The sequence below is a fragment of the Myotis davidii genome, unplaced genomic scaffold, assembly GCF_000327345.1.
Source record: "Myotis davidii unplaced genomic scaffold, ASM32734v1 scaffold551, whole genome shotgun sequence".
In the NCBI taxonomy this organism is placed as follows: domain Eukaryota; kingdom Metazoa; phylum Chordata; class Mammalia; order Chiroptera; family Vespertilionidae; genus Myotis; species Myotis davidii.
This window is the reverse complement of record NW_006283788.1, coordinates 987,081-992,427: the sequence shown is the minus strand read 5'-3', so window position 1 is coordinate 992,427 and position 5,347 is coordinate 987,081.

Below are 5,347 nucleotides of genomic sequence, written 5' to 3'. Positions count from 1 at the left end.
GAATGCCAGCTTTGGTGTTCTCTGATTGGATTGGCGGCTGTACCATCAACATTTATGCAGCACTTGATGGTTATAAATCCCCTCTACGAATTCCCACTTAATCCTCAAGGCGTCTCAGACAGGGAAAGGAGGAATTACTACCATTTTGCATCTAGGAACGTGGAGGCCAGGGCAGGCTTACATGCCGCCAGAGATCACGCTGCAATTCAGGGGGAGGGCCAGCTGTGGAAGTCGGGCCTCCCTCCCTCACCCTGGTGGGCATGATCTTTGCTTTCAGATAAACACCTTCCGAAGAGCTTCATACACACTGCAGCCAAATCCTAAGCCAACATAGGGGTAGACTCCTGACAGCTGGAGGGATGGAATTCAAGGATCCCACAGTTGCTGCCTCCAAACCATCTTAAGAAGCAGGCAGTGTGCTCTCCAGCAGCACCTATACTAAATTTGGACGATACAGAGAAGTGCAGCATGGCACCTGCGCAAGGATGACATGCAAATTCGTGAAGCATTCCGTATTTTAAAAAAGAAGCAGGTAATAAGGGCAAAACCAGACAACAGGGAGCCCTTACTCCACGGATTTGCTGGGTGGATCACTCTCCCAGAGCAGAAGGAAGATGATGGCCCAGTGCTAACATGTACCCCTAATCACAATCCTGGAAAGAAAAGGGAACAAAGGCACAGCAAACAGACCAAGTGCTAAAAGACGGGAAACGAGCAGAAGTTAAATAGTTCGGTAAATTGGCAAGTGGTTGTGGTGTGCTTTTATCAGTGTACTAGGGGCCCAGTGCACGAATTCGTGCACCTTGAAAGTAACTGTGGGCCTGGAGGCTGTGGTGGGCACAGGGGCGGGTCTTGGCCCATTCTCCACGCCCCCGCCCGGCCCCTCTCGCTGCAGCCCCTAGTCCTCTATCTGCTGGCAGCCCTGCTCCTGTTGCCTCTGCTCCCACCTGCTGATGGCACGGAGCAACTGGGGCCGCACCATCAACGGGTACAAGGGGCAGGTGGAGAAGCCCTCAAGGGCCGGCAGCAGGTGCGAGCAGCGGCTCTGGGTGCTGCTAGCGGGTGCAAGCAGCGGCTCCGGCACCACCTGCAGTGCAAGCGGGGCCGGTGTCGGCACCAGGTGCAAGCAAAGAATTATCAGTAACCACCAGAGGCTCGCCCCAATGACAGTGACCGGCACCCCGCCTTGGTCTGGCACCCCCCCCAGCCCCCCGCTCACCTGCTCCACCATCCTGCCACAGCCAACACCCGCCATGTTCCACGCGCGCCCCCTGGTGATCAGCGCACGTTATAGCAACCAGTTGTTCAGATGTTCGGTTGTTCAGTTCCACTGTTCGGACTATTTGCATATTAGGTTTTATATATACTCGTATAGATTAGTCAGCTACTGCTGCAGAACATACCACCACAAACAGTGGCTTAAAATGTGTGGTATCTCAGTTTCCACAGACCAGGAACCGGGCATGGCTTACCTGGGCCTTCTGCAAGGTCTCTCTAGGGCGCTGCAATCCAGGTGTTGACCAGAGCTGGATTTCATCTGAAAGCTCAAATGGGTCAGGATCCACATTTTTTAAAAATATATTTTATTGATTTTTTACAGAGAGGAAGGGAGAGAGATAGAGAGTTAGAAACGTCGATGAGAGAGAAACATCGATCAGCTGCCTCCTGCACATCTCCCACTGGGGATATGCCTGCAACCAAGGTACATGCCCTTGACCGGAATCGAACCCGGGAGCGTCCGCAGGCCGACGCTCTATCCACTGAGCCAAACCGGTTTCGGCAAGGGATCCACATTTTTTTATAAGAAAATAACAAGTCTTAATTTTGTTTCCTCACAAAGATAGCCCTGCCTGTTGGCTAAGAAGAAAGAATGTACACAGTTCTTATGAGCAAACAAGATTTACCTGCTTCAGAATGCATACCATAATGCCAAATAAGTGATATAAAGAGGGTAATGGTGTAATGCTCTCATCTTCATAGCAATAAATTCAAAATAAAACAAAAAGTAAATGAACTAGGCCCTGGCTGGTTTGGCTCAGTGGATAGAGCATTGGCCTGCGAACTGGAGGGTCCAGGGTTTGATTCCAGTCAAGGGCACATGCTCGGGTTGCGGGCTCGATCCTCAGTAGAGGGCGTTCAGGAGGCAGTCGATCAATGATTCTCTCTCATCATTGATGTTTCTATCTCTCCCTCCCCCCTGCCCCTCTGAAATCAATAAAAATACATTTAAAAAAAGATTTAAATAAAAAGTAAATGAACTAAATTAGTGCTGGACATTCCCACAGGGAAAAAGCAAGAGGACTTTAAGTCGACCAGTAGTATTTTTTGTATATGATAAAAAGAATTCCATGAGGCTGAGCCACCTTCACGCCTGTCTCCAGCTCTCCCCACCTGAGGCATACCAGTCTGCAACCCACAGAGCTGGCAGTCAGGAGCTTTTGCTTTAGAATCCATGAGATAAGGGGAAAAGTCTTAGAGGACGAGAAAGCCTGGCTTTGGTGAGGCACCTACGTGCATCAGTGTCGCACATGGAAGGTGACAAAACACTCAGCATTAGTCTTCTGCACAGAAATAGCCAAGAGCTCAAAGGAGTGAAAGGCAACAAGGCGTCCTACTGTGTGGTTGATGGGGTGGCCCGGTAAGCCTGCCTGGATCGGGAACCTGAGCAGAGTCCCGGGCACAGAACCTGGTAGGGTGACCCCCACAGGTCTTGGGCTGCTCCATGACTCATACCCATTTGTCACTGTAGCTGAAGAGAGGAGTAAGATAGGGCTACCACTGTGAGACTGGGCACTGGTGGGGGGGCTGGCCCCCCAGTCAGCAGGCTGCCTCGGTGTGCCCTCCATTTGCAAGGGTGCCTTTAAACCGGTGCTGGATCTGCCTTGGAAAATTGTTGCTGGAAGCTGAGCAGGGAAACTGGACTTCACTATGCGGGTGGGGTTACGGAAGAGGTTACAGATGTTCTCAGAGAGCTCTCAAAGCTCCTCTGCAGTTCCCTCAAACACAGGGATGCCTGCGATGGGTCTGTGGTTACGACATCCTCACTAGTGTGCTTAGTGAACAGATGGTCTTTATCCAGAGCTCTATTTTCCACATGCGCTGACCTCTATCACCTCTGACGAGTCCTGTTGGTCAGAACCTGCCACTAGGCCAGCCGCTCCTGGGGCCTGATTGGCAGGGGCAGGGGTCCTTGAGGTACATCTCGGAGTCTGCCTGCTGCGGTCGTGCTGAGTAACAGCACACTAGCTTAGCAGGCTCTGCAATGGGCAGCGCTATTGGATAAGTGGGCTGCACACTCTGGTACTCTGGTGAGGTGCTTTATGGCCCCAAGGTGGCTCCCCATGCCCTCCACTGACAGACTGAGTAAACCGGGGCTGCACTGAGCCGAGCCACCTAAGGTAACCCAGGTCAGGAGAGTGGGGCAGAAATCATCTCCAGAGCAAGGACAGCTGCCCATCATCTCCCGGAAGATGCTGATTTAGTGCTGCAGCATGGTGGGCCTTGCATACTGAAAGGGTAGGTGTGAGCCCAAGTGAATTTCAGTTTCTACCTAGTCTTTTTTTTTTTTTAATATATTTTTACTGATTTCAGAGAGGGAGAGGGAGATAGAAACATCAATGATGAGAATCATTTATCAGCTGCCTCCTGCACGCTCCTTACTGGGGACTGAGCCCACAATCCAGGCGCGTGCCCTTGATTGGAATTGAACCTGGGTCCCTTCAGTCCATAGGCCGACACTCTATCCACTGAACCAAACCAGCCAGGGCATCTACCTAGTCTTTTTTCTTAAATATATTTTTTATTGATTTCAGAGAGGGAGGAGAGATAGAAACATCAATGATATCAAAAAACAACCCTGTAGGTTGCTTAGTGTAAAAAAAAAAAAAAAGACCAAAACTTTTAAGAGAAACTCTAAGCTGGCCTAGAAATTAATGTGGAAAGAAATAAAGAGAGGTTTCCTTCAAATGTCTGAAAATTATAATTAAAAACCAAGAAAAAAAGAAACATCAATGAGAATCATTGATCAGCTGCCTCCTGCACGCCCCCTACTGGGGATCGAGCCCACAACCCGGGCACCAGGTGACCCTAGCTGGCTGCCCACAGACAACAGCTGAGCGTCAGAATTGGGGCTTTATTTCCTTTCGGCTCACAGCAGACACGTTTGCAGAGGTGTTATATGCAATGCAATGGAGCTCATGGAGGGGGTCCCACCCCCTCCACCGGACCCCACAGCCAGGTCTCAAGGCCCTACCTCAGCCCTGGCCGTGTCCTGGTAGCAGAAGCCTCTGCAGGAATACCAGTCCCACCTGCTGGTTCTTCCCTGCACTTGGCCAGGCTGGGGGTGAAGGGTCTACACGGGTGTCCCTCACTTAACCCAACCTGCAGCAGAGATCTCTGAGCTCAGAGTGGCCACCAGCTAGGGACCCATATTTTGTTCAAGTCTGAACCTTAGCTAACTTTCTTAGGAGGTACAAGATGCTGCTCAAGGGCAGCACCTAGTGGCACACAGCAGCACTGCCCCCTGCAACCCCTCTTCAGCCCTAGTCCAGGGCAGTGCTCCTGAGGGTTCCCAGCCAGATGCACTTGGAAACCAGCAGAGGCAGAGGCCATCAAATGGGCTTCTCCCCACACAGAACAGCACAGAGTCTGAGTGGGGGGTGGCTAAGGAGTCCTAGGGCTCTCTGGGGAAAGGGCCGCTGGGCCCATGAGCCTTTTGTGACCACTCCATGTGGTCCCTTCCAAGGGATGCTGGCCTGGAGCCCTAACAGTTCAAAAGGCAGCACTGGAGAAAGGAACCAGGCAGGGGCTGGTAGGGCAGGGCCAGGAACTGGGCAGGGGAGGGACCCCACTGGTGGCGCTGGCCCTTCAGGAACTATGTGTCATGAGAAACTTGCACCTGGCATTATGAGGGAGTGAAAAGAGGAGACGGCTCCACATTGGGGAGGGCTGCAGGGTAGGTGACGGCTCTTTACTCCTGTCCCCAGCTGCCTGACCCCCAAAGACCTGCCTCATCCAGGAACTTCCTGGGCCTCAAGGAAGAAATAGACTCAGCTTTTGCAGATATTTCCTTTCCGGCATCTAGGCAACATGCTTAGCCACAATGCCCTCCTACTCCCCACGCTACCGCCAGACTGACAGCTCCTCACGGGCTGGGTCATCTCCTCAGCTCTGGCCATGATGCCCAGTTCAGGGTCCAGAGGGCCCCAGCAAGGGACTGGGGAGAACAGTGTTCAGAGGCCCCCTCCACCACTGACCCTGGAGGAGCCACCTCCCATCTCGAGAGGGGGATCGAGCTCACAACCCAGGCACCAGGTGACCCAAAGCTGGCCCAGGCACAGACAACGGC